Genomic DNA, 12,047 nt, shown 5'->3' on the forward strand with positions numbered 1-12,047 from the left:
TGGGTGATAACTACTCTTCCAGTCTCTTTACTATCCTTCATATGTTTCTATACTCAGTGATTTTTCTTATTTGGTGATAGGTAGTTACCACAAAGGAATGAAGATAAAGAGGGTTTAGTAATGGATTACGTTATTACAGCTGACCTCAGAGCTGCAGATCAAGTTTATAGGTTCATTTATAAGTTCATCCCCACAGTATGTATCTTGTGCCCTCTGTGTGTGAGAAAATGGAAAAGGCCCTGTCTACAGGAGCCTGACCTCACAGGGCTTCACTTCTAGGTGAGGATTGATGTAGATGTTTCTAGCATTAAGTGCCAGGGCTTTCCATCCATCTATTTTCCAAAATGGCCCCAATGTCATACGATACAAAGATTATCACGGAGGCATAAACTGGACAAACCACCAGTGCCATGCACTTCCTTTTAAATTCATCTTCAGTTAATAAGGTTGAGTGAATTTCTATGTTAAGCAAATAAAGAATTTCATATATAAAAAATAGAAATATATATATGAAATCTCAGTAGAATTACCTAGGAATATAATTTTCCACTTGTTATCTTTAGATGAGTCGCTGAGAGTTTTGACTTCATTCAGAGTGTTCATTTGCTAATTCTTTTTTGGCAACTCATTAAATTTTAACTAGATGCACACTCTTTCTGCTTAACTTGGGGGGAAAAGCATAGTTTAAATATCTGTCAAGTCCGTCATCCTTACTCGTAGAAATGTGCCTAATTGTAAGCCTCGAAACGCTGATCTGCCAGGAGGAATGCCACAGATGTCACCCAGGGAACGTGCACATGTAGAAATGGTGGAGCCCAAATCTCCCCAGAAGTTTCCTGGTGCATTAATACTGAAGGGCTTGATTTGGAAATTTCCCATTCAACCCTACTAAAGAGTCGGGGGTGGGGTGCGGAGAGAAAACCCACTTATCTTAAAGATTCATGATTCAAGCGCCTGATAGAAGCTGCAGTTTCCATAGTGCTGGGCCCTAGATTTCCCTTTAATGTAATTAAGCCTCGAGATTTATGAATACAACAGGCCAGAACTTGATCCGTGTTCATTTTCAATTACTGCAGTGAAAGGGCTCCATCCAGATGTCTCTATTTACCACGTTCAGGCAGGCCGGACCGAGGGCTGCGGGGGGAGGGCCCACAAATTGTCACACTTGTTAATTCTTCACAGAGGATACTCAGCCGAGGTCCTGGCTTTGACCCTGTGACAAAAGGCCGGGGGCCCCCGGGGCAAGGGCGTCAATGCTTCCAGGGACAACACGGTGACCCACGGGGGTCACTCCCTCGGCTTTGTAGGTATTTGTGTAAGAATGGGGTCCAGTCCTTATTTTTATTTTTGTTACAGTTCTGGGAGCATCCAAAGGAAAAGCCTGGCTCTGATGTGAAAGACAAACATATATAATGAGAGCATCAAGTGTCCCCTGGCAACAGTAACCACGAGAAAATGCTACAGGGGAAACACACAGTATGCAGTGACCCACATAATCCGGCCTATTTGGGAAGCATTGTTTTATTTTTCTTTTGAAGGGTGGTGTGTGTGTGTGTGTGTGTGTGTGTGTGTGTGTGTGTGTGTGTTTTCTTTTTAATGTTCCCAGGTCTGCAATTTAGTTTTGTCGGGAATATGGGAACACAATGTCTTTTCTCTTGCTACAGTTACAGTCCTACTTGTTCTATAACCACCTAATACCCACCTGCTAGCACAGCCTAAAATATTCTATTTTTTCCCCCTTTATTTTTTCCTTGACAAAATTTCTGTGCTTTCCATGACCATTCTACAGGTTTCTTAGGCGTGTGCTAAGGGCTTTCTTACACTAGTGTGGACGTTTGCATTGAGGTATCATTTTAAAAGGAAAATCCCTCACAAAAGCCTGAGAAATAAGAGCCCAGCGGGAGACTCCGAACCTCTAATGAAATGTACTGCATCCGTAAAAAGCCCCAAATCCTACCCCACACTTTTCCTCTGCGGCGTGTGTCTAGCCCATCATTTTATTTTCTCAACTCATAGACCAGAGTCGTTACTTTGTGAACAAGAATGAATTGGGATATGGCTTTTGTTGAACAATAATTGGCTGTTATATTAACATGTGGCTCAGTAAAATGGAATTGTTGGCCAATTCTCTTCCATTTCAGAAGGTTGTTTCTTGAAAGTACTGCAAATCTCCTCCTTGATTAGCCCCTTTAAATCAATTTTGAGTTTTTCTTTTTTGAATCATGGCCTTTACAGACCTTAAATTCATTTCGGTGAATTTAAAGAGATTTGAATAGAACAAGGGATTGTTCAAAAATAAAGCTTTCACTCAGACATATTCCATTCTTGTGCTTCAGAGCAACACTTCTTTTTTTCCTTCTTTAAGAAATGATTTAATGATTCAACACCAAATCTAACAGAGTACGTTATACATGAATTTTTCCCTCTGGCTCTAAGGCATGTATTTCAGGTACAAATAGCATGTTTTCTGACCATCTTATTTTATTTAATTTTTTTGGAAGGTGAATGGACCAAGTATACAGGGCCAGAGAATAGGACTGAGGGTTTTGTGATTAGTCACTCCTCGAAGGCTCTTATACCGGCAGTTTTAGCAATTTATTTGTACCTTTTGCAGAAACACTGGTGTAGACTTCAGGAAACCCTGCAACCTTCAGTTGCTAGAGGGAATTAGAGCCAAGGGTATGTATTGGAACCGTTGTTTTGTAGCAGTATTGAGACAGTGCTACTGTACCAGAATATTAGTTCCGCCAAATTTCAGTTAGTTCTTTTGCTACTTCTGGCCAATAGATCATGTTGGCATCAGTATGTGTGTATGCTGTGTTAAGGTGCTTCAGTAGAGTCAGACTCTTTGCGACCCCATGGACTGTAGCCCGCCAGGCTCCTCTGTCCTTGGGATTCTCCAGGCAAGAATACTGGAGAGGGTTGCCATGCCCTTCTCCAGGGATCTTACCAACCCAAGGATTGATCCCATGTCTCTTATGTCTCCTGCATTGGCAGGCGGGTTCTTTTACTATCACTAGTGGCACCTGGGGATCTGGTATCAGTACACTTTATTTTCTAAAGTATTTTTGAGTTTACCTTTATTTGGTCTGAATCTTCTCATTGCCTCTTTACCTCCCTTCTACATTCTTTTCCTCCCTTCTCTCTTTTTCTCATTTCTTATTAGTCTCAGTGGATTTTCCCCCCCGTACCTCTATATTTATGTTTATGGTGATAATGACCCAGTAAAATGTGTGTGTGTGCCCAGGACAATGTGACTTTTCCCCTTTCTAGTATTTCCTTTGAATTTAAAAAATGCAACATTATATGAAACGCATATATATATATATATATATAAATAATTTTATATGGTTAATAATGATTATGGAAGTTTTTGTTGCAGAAGACTCTGTCACGAGTTCAGTTTTGTGGCAGAGAACCGTCTGTGTAAAACCCCTGTAGATGGTAGGTTTGGCTTCTAGGTGGCAGAGCATGGTATCCCCAGAGGGGACAGAAATTGAAAATCGAAAGAACCAAAGGGTGATTCTCACCTGATCTTCTCTGGAAAACCTGGAGAAGCCAAGTTCAATTACAGGAATGGACACAAACAGGCCCAAAGGACTGGTGTGTATACTGAGCAGAACTGAAGAATGTGGGAGTCCAGCCTGGAGGACTCTTGGAGGGGCCATTCGCACCCCCCTGGGATCCTTACAGTCGTGGATGGCAAGGTCCCCTCTCATCACACTGCCCCTGGTCAGTTTTAACCCACACAACCTCCAACCTGGGGCCAAGGTGACCCTTCTAAAATGTACTTTTGCTTAAAAAAATCACACCGTGGCTTGAAACCTTCTTATACCTCCAGCTCCATAGCCTCCAGAATAAATTCCAAACTCCTTTACATGTGCAAGGTCCTTTGCCGTCTAAACTGTTTCTTTTCCAGCTTTTATCTGCCACTGAACTCCCTATCTTCTCTCGGCCTGTCATCTCTCTGGACTACTCACGGTTCCCTGAAGTTACCATCATGTTCCCGGGTGTGTGGTGTGCGCTCCCTTTCTGCCCATCTGACATTCAGGACCAAGTTTGGATGGTGTGTTCCTTAGGAAGTCTTCTGTGATATCCCCGGACTGGCTTGGATGGCCCTCCTCTAGTGGAGCTGTTTGAGACTCACCTGTTTAATTTTCTGTTCACCAATAGACTCAGAGAACCAGAAGCACATGTGTAAAGAATGCCAGATTTTGTCAACAGTAGAGACAATATAAGTAAGCTGTATGATATGACTACCAACTCTGCTCACCCTATCCCACCCTCTCGTGCTTAATGACAGAAAGCAACAATAAATTTAATGGACTATTGCATATGAAAAATGAGCTTCTAAAAGCAGTTTTTGAACACTCTGGTTAGCAACTGTCTACAAATTATTAGTTCTTACTTGAGTAAAGACACTGGTCTATGCCAGACCTTCTTGCCATATCCAAGTAGCTTCTTGCAATCTTGTTGGAGATCAAATGATCTCAGTAGCACTGTGTGTTATGTAAGAGCCTATGGGCTTTCAGTGAGGACTGCACGCTTCTATCTAAGAGGGTCACATGGCTGCTGGTATCAGAATTTTCCTATCTTTGTTTTGAAATTTCAGAAAACCTGTGTCTAGATGTTGATGGATCCAGAAACCTGAATTTTTCAGAGGTGAAGATGATTGTATTGAGAAAACAATATAAGTTCTCAGTCAGTGAAAGGAGGATTTGGTTAGGTAGTACTTTAGAAATAGATCTGGGTTGACATTAATTTAAATACCATTCCCATGCTAGCTTTAGAAATAAATAGCTATTCTAAGTAGCTCTTGGATATAAGTCAGAGCCCCAAAGTTATCTTTTAAAAATGTCTTTGTGAACAAAGTTGGATTAGATTAGAAACAGAGTTCAACTGGTGTTCTTTTCCAGAAATGTTTTTTACTGTCAATTGACTTTATTTGTAACTGTTTTTCTATTTGAATCTCATGTATTATAATAGGATATAATAATATATACCTCATTGGCTTCCCTGATGGCTCGATAGTAAAGCATCTGCCTGCAATGCAGGAGACCCAGGTTCAATCCCTGGGTTGGGAAGATCCCCTGGAGAAGGAAATGGCAACCCACTCCAGTACTCTTGCCTGAAAAATCCCATGGACAGGGGAGCCTGGTGGGCTACAGTCCATGGGGTCGCAAAGAGTGACTTCACGTTTCACTTTCATTGGTTCATTTATTCAACTGTTGAATCATTCATCCATTTATCCACTTATCTGTTCACTCCTCATCCTTCCCTCCACCCATCAATCCAGTTGTTTCTTCTCCTACCTATGTCTGCATCCATCCATTTATCTACCCAGTAAAAGTTGTGTAAGCATCTACCCAGGATTAGGCATTTCTTAGTCATTGAGGGGATTCAGAAATAATCAGGGCAGTCTTTCTTCTCAAAGTGCTTAACGGTTACTAATGGTCTCTTGAAAGCAAAAGTAAAAGTGTTAGTCACTCAGTCATGTCTGACTCTTTGAGACCCCATGGAATCAGGCTCTTCTGTCCATGAAATTCTCCAGGGAAAAGTACTGGAGTAGGTTGCCATCTCCTTCTCCAGGGGACCTTCCTGACCCAGGGATCGAACCTGACTCTCCTGCATTGCAGGCAGATTCTTTACCATCTGAGCCATCAGGAAGCCCCAGACTCTAATGGTCTCTTAGAGCATTAAAATTAAGACCTGAATATGGAGGAAAGAGAGCCAAGGAAGAAGACAGAGTGTGATGCCGCCATGCAGCTGGGAAAGTGTGAAGGATGGTGGGGACCCTGAGGTATGTGGAAGAGGAGCTGAGTGTGTCCAGGGGAGAATGGTGCCTGTGGCTGGAAAGGCAGTTTGGATAAAGGGGCAGAGGGTCTTAAATGTCAAACAAAGGAGTGTGGAGAACCTGGGGTGATTTCTGAGCAGGGAAAATAACACAAAGGTTAACTATTCTTTAGGAAGATCAATCCAGGTCAATTTGGGAGATGGATTGGAGGAGAGGGATAAGAGAGAGATAAGAGGCAGAGAGACTGGTTAGTGCTTCTAGATAATTAGGTTTGCTCTGATCCGGGTCACTTATAACACATGGACTGTGTCACAGTTAAGTTAGGGGACTTTCCCATTAAAACTCCTCCGGTACTGGTCATATTTCAGGAATAGAGGAGAGCGGTTATGTTTATGTGACTCTTTGGTTTACGTCCAATGTTGACTTTCTCCTAAGTGTTCAGGAGGGTGATTTGTACATTGAAAAGTACTGTTCTTGAGCTGGAACCTTCAGGTAGCTTTTGTTGGAGTGACAGATGAAGGCTTAGAGAAAAGATACAATTATCTAAGTCTAGGTTTGAGATTGGGGGAAAGAGGGCCTCTTCTCTTAGTAAAATAACATCAGCATTAGAAACCTTTGTCCTACACGTATTGGTTGTGATATCTTTTGTGTAACTACGGTGAAAACAAATATTTGACTCATTAGTGATATAGCTTGCTTTGAAACCAATGCTGGGGATATGGAAAACTAAGACAGATGAAGAATTCTAATTCCCTTCTCAAGGTCACCGATTTCAAAGGAAACAAAGTTAGCATCATGCACAGTATGACCAGTAGATTCCTTTCTTACAGGGTGGATAGAGTGTTTGCAAAGTTGTTTGCTGTTGTGGCTATGTAGTTGCTAAGTCATGCCTGACTCTTTTCAACCCCACGGCCTGTAGCCCGCCAGGCTCCTCTGTCCGTGGAATCCTCCAGTCAAGAATACTGGAGTGGGTAGCCATTCCCTTCTCCAGGGGATTTTCCCGACCCAGGGATTGAACCTGGGTCTCCTGCATTGCAGGCAGATTCTTTACTGTCTTAGCCACCAGTTATGTAAGGGCAAAAATATCTTTTTTCTCTCTGAAGCAAGCTCAGTTTTACGTGCCTGCATGCAGTTGTTAACAGAGCACATGTACAAATAAACTCCTTCATTTGGGGGAGTGGGCTGCTTTCATGCTTCCTTCCATTGTAAGAGAATATCTTATCCCTACCCATTGATCATTCCTGCTGAGCCTTGTCAAAAAACAACCAACCAACCTAAAACTTCATTGCAGAAATGGGCCTTGGTTACCACTAGGTTTCCAGCCTCCCGAGAAAATGTGCCCGTTTCCCTGGTCTGTGGAGCTCTGCCCAGGGCCACACGCTGTCAGCGCCCCTTTCCCTATAATGCAGTAAACCATTTAGTTCAGCGGATACTGTCGGATTCTGAGAACTTCAGCTCTTCAAATCAACTGAGACGCAAGCTCTGGGAGTCGACACTTTTTTCTGCCTTTCTTGTGTATCACTTTCTGTATTATTTTATATAAATGCACATGCCCCTGTTGAATAACATATATTTTAATTGTAATAAAAAAGGAACCAAAATGACTCTGTACTACATGCGTGTGCACACACTGAATTGTAAAAGGCAAGTGAGAAACACTTCGAAACAAAGGCAGGGGGCCTCAGTCTTCACGGCTTGGTCATGCGGACCCATCTCAGAAGAGGGGGAGACTGCAGAAGCAGGCCAAGGGGTTTTCTCTTCCTGGAAATGGGGGGACATGAATAAAATTTGGCACTTTCTCAGCATAGCAGCTGTGCCTGTCTTCACAAGAAAGCGCCGTCATGCAATCCGTGAATTCATGTTAAATAATTGCTCTTTGTGTAAGGTGACTATTGTATGCTGTCCCTCATTATGAATATCTTGCAGTCTAATTTTCAGCACTCTTAATTCTGTTCAAAGTGAAATGAAACTCTGAAAGCATATGTTACTGTAAAGCTCGAGTCACAGACTGCTGTATATTTTGCAGATTATTCAGCAGCTGTCTTAAAAATTAAAGAGCAAAGAGCTACCTCGTCTAAACGCTTATCACGTGGCAGAGGCTGGATTGACTGATTGGTGGGCTGATTCAGGGAGGTGGTGGGCGAGGCGTGAGCTCTGCATTCGAGGGCGTGGGGATTAGAGCTCACAGTAGCCCCTCTTCACTGAAGAGGGGCCTGACGGAGGACAGCATCGTTGTTCAGAGCATGCGGGCAGGAGCCAGTGTGGCTGGGCTGCCTCTGGGCAGGCCCGCCAACCCTGGCTGGTGCCAGGTGAGGGGAAAGCCCTAAGAACAGGCTGCCTTAGGTATGGTGTCACCCTGTGGCTTTCTCCCAGTAGCAGGTGGAGTAGTTTGAGGGACAGGTGAGACTATGTGAATGTTTAGGTTGTGGTAGTTTAGTCAGTAAGCCGTGTCTAATCATGCGACCCCATGGATCGTAGTCTGCCAGGCTCCTCTGTCCATGGGATTTCCCAGGCAAGAATACTGAGTGGTTGCCATTTCCTTCTCCAGGGGCTCTTCCCCACCCAGGGATCGAACTTGCGTTTCCTGTGTCTCCTGCATTGCAGGCACTTCTTTACCACTGAGCAGCCAGGGAAGCCCGAATGTATAGATAGTGTATTAATTTCATTGACTTGACCAGAATCCACGAGAAAAGGAAGGGGTCTCTGGTACCCAGAAGTTTTCAGACACTCATGTTTGAATTGACAATTTAATCAAGTCAGTCCCCTCTACATATGTACTTTTCTTTTTTGCTTCTTTTGATTCCCACGAGGCACTCTTCCTTGGGGAGACCTGTGCCACATCCAGGGGGGTCTCACAGGGCTTCCTAACTCTCTGACCACAGTGGGCTTATCTAGCACCACCTTTATAACCATGTCATTATTGTATGCTAGCCCATCATGGGCCATGCCATCCTGACTCAGCTATAACTAAGTACACATGGCCCTGGCATGCTCCTGTGGTCGAGATCTTGCAACAATCGTTCTCTTAATTCATTATGTCTTATAAACCCATTTGGTAGTAAGCTGACATTCATAGGTTTCCACTGTCCTTATATGTTTGGTTCTCATGTTTGGTGAAGGCTGGCTCTTCCTCAGATAGTTAAACTAGTTTATTTCTAAACTATAACTTTTCTTGACCATATATATGAACACCATATATATGAAAGTGAAAGTTGCTCAGTAGTGTCTGAGTCTTTGCAACCAATGGACTATACAGTCCATGGAATTCTCCAGGCCAGAATACTGGAGTGGGTAGCCTATCCCTTCTCCAGGGGATCTTCCCAGCCCAGGAATTGAACTGGGATCTCTTTAGCAACTGAGCTACCAGAGAAGCCATATATATATACAAAACAATTGCGTGAAGAGTGGCAATAGTAGACACTTACTTGTGTCTGACTCTTTGTGACCTCATGGACTGTAGCCCACCAGGTTTCTCTGTCCAAGGGATTCTCCAGGCAAGAATATTGGAGTGGGTAGCCATTCCCTTCTCCAGGGGAGCTTTCCTACCAAGGATTGAACCTAGATGTCCTGCATTGCAGGCAGATTCTTCACCATCTGAACAACTAGGGAAGCCCATATAATTTGATTATATTTATATATATATAGGTATCTTTATATCACATCGTAAGTTTTACTCACCATTTGAATCCTCTATTATCAATTGATACTTCATTAGACTGGTATTAGAAGAGCTAACACAGGTAAGATGCCTGGGTCAGGTAGGTGTTTGGTAAATGATTGCTTTTGTGATTATCTCCCCAGGTCCTGGAGCTAGCAGAGGAGGGATAGGCACAGCAACCCAGGCTCCAGAGCCCACATGTTACCTGCCTCGCTCATGGCACATCCTTCCACGTGAAAAGGAAAGCCAAGTTCACTCTTTGGTATGGGGGATGAGTCTCTCTCTACTGTTTAATTCCAGTTCATTTGATAAATACCGTAACATATGTTTGTGTTACAATTCTATCTGGTTATTACCATTTACTGGAGGTCTAATAATCTTCATGTTCATTTGAAAGCCTGTTCATTAAGAAAGGACCCAGTGTTCAATGTATTTCTCATTTTGATTCCAAAATCTGACATTTCACTTGTGCTGTTTCAAAGGGTAAAACTTTGGACCTGGTGAAAATGTGAGTTAGCAGGATGAGTTCCAGAACATATGCCTAACGCTGGGGTATCAGATGGCGTTGCACTGCCTTGGTAACCAGTCCAGATGTGGCACCTAAGTGCTTGCAGCGTCTACTTAATTACGTCTACCATCTCAGAGCACTGGGGTTAGCTGCCAGTACTCACTGCATCTGTCACACAGCCTGTTCCCAGGGGAACAATATTGGGCTCTTTATGACTTACATTTAGAGTGGGGTTGAGGTGGGGAATTCAAGTCATCAGTTTTAAGTTTCTCTCTCTAATTGTCCCTATTACAGATTTTCTTTCAGTGGTTTCACTTTTGAATAACTGTATTTTATAATACACAATGATATTATATCAAATAGAAATAGAGAGTTCCAAAAAGCTTAGGTTGCTACAGTTTTTCATAATAAAATTAACAGGAGGTCCTCCTTGATCACTACTTAGGTTAAAACTTCTGCATATTAAGAAAGGTTAGTAGGTTAAATATATAACCCCATTAGAATGGTGTTATTACAATAAAAGGTTAATGATTTTTTAAAGAATATATATATATATATAGCAAATTAGTTGCCCATTAGCTTGATGTAATGCAGAAAGCTGACAAGTGAATTTGCAGGTGTGTGTTGTGCAAGAAGTGTTGTGAGAGGATTGAAATCACAGCAGAATAGTCTTTCTTTCTGTACTGCTGTTTTGAAGGGAGTTAGAATAATGGTAAAAGTTATCAGTGTATATTTGGCAGCATTTTGGGGATGGATTTAGTTCAAATCCCCCTTGTTTAGTAGCCAGCCTAGGATCCCTGGGACTATCATTTAATCTTCCAGGCAGCTTTCTTGCCTGAATAGAGGCCGTGCGAACTCCTCTTCAGAGCTGTTGAGATGTGCTCAGTAACTTCTTTCTCCCGACCCTGTGCTTGATTTTTCAAGAGAGTGGATGGACCTGAACTTACAGTCTTTTTCTTTTAACCCGATTTGCTGATCTGAAAGGACAGAGGTCAGTCTCCTCCGATCCCCAAGACTGGATCATTTTGGAAATTGTTCCTATGTTCTCACCTGCCCCAATCTCCCAGCTGTTCTTGCTGAAGCAAAGTTTTGATCCCAAGTGTCCTTCTTCTAGCTCTTTCCTAGGCATTACCCAGAGCACAGGTGGCCAGTGGGGCACATGTTCCTCCTCCACCCTGAGACAGGATGCTCTTTCCCATGAAACCCGAACGGTCTCAACGTCCTTCTTAAGGCAGTGTCCAGATAGCTGCCACCAATGGATCTGAGTTGGTATTCTTTATCCTGACCTGACAGCCCTAGAGGAAGAAAATTTGTAGCACACAGATTTGAATGCAAAGAACTTGACCCAAAGACGATCCCACAAATATTTTTACCTTCCTTTTTACAGGAGCACAGAGAGATTAAATGTTACTCAAGAGATTAAGTGTTACTCTTGAATTCAGACCCAGGATTAAAATTTGGGGCTCTTGACCTCAAAATTAAGCTTCCTTTTAGTCTAGGTTTTCGATTTTCATGTATGAAAGAAAGGGCTGTCTCCCTGGAAATGGGTGGCTGCAGGAAGCAGTGAGTTTGAAGTCTTTGTGGAGTTATCCAGCCACAGACTGGGTGACAGTGGGGTGGGAATGGGATGCGGCCATTCACACATCCACTGGGATGTCAGATTAAATCATCTTTAAGATGTCTTCTGGGCCCCTGATTCTAAGATTCTCTTTACAGTGTCACTCAAGAATGCAATTTCCTGAACTTCAGATATTTCAGGAAGTAACTTCCATGTCTGGCGCTCATTTGTTACTAGACATTCAAGACTCTAAATGACATTTCGGTTAATTAAGTTTTGTCTGGGATCATATAACACATTCAGCAATTCTGATCGTGTCAGTACATTTGCTGATTATAAAGTTATTGTAGACTTGTAAAAATTGGGAAATTTGGAAAATAAGGATTGTTACATAAATACCTAATATTTTAAAGTCAAGGCACTCTTAAATGCATGACTAGATATCATGTCTATTTTTTTCAGTAGGAAAGAAATCTTATTCATCTGAGCATCCTTTTAAAAAAGGATCTGTAAGAGAGTTGATAACTTA

The 12,047-nt window shown here is 42.5% G+C and overlaps 1 long non-coding RNA gene across 3 annotated transcripts in view; it reads left to right on the forward strand.

Moving 5' to 3' along the window:
• Positions 1 to 12,047, forward strand: part of LOC122680054 — a 146,959-nt gene that overhangs the window by 27,501 nt on the left and 107,411 nt on the right. For all 3 annotated transcript variants that reach the window (XR_006336594.1, XR_006336593.1, XR_006336592.1), the window contains exon 2: positions 9,596 to 9,714. This is a non-coding gene — a long non-coding RNA (uncharacterized LOC122680054). The remainder of the gene's footprint in view (positions 1 to 9,595; positions 9,715 to 12,047) is intronic.

This window comes from Cervus elaphus, chromosome 22 (assembly GCF_910594005.1).
Source record: "Cervus elaphus chromosome 22, mCerEla1.1, whole genome shotgun sequence".
NCBI lineage: Eukaryota > Metazoa > Chordata > Mammalia > Artiodactyla > Cervidae > Cervus > Cervus elaphus.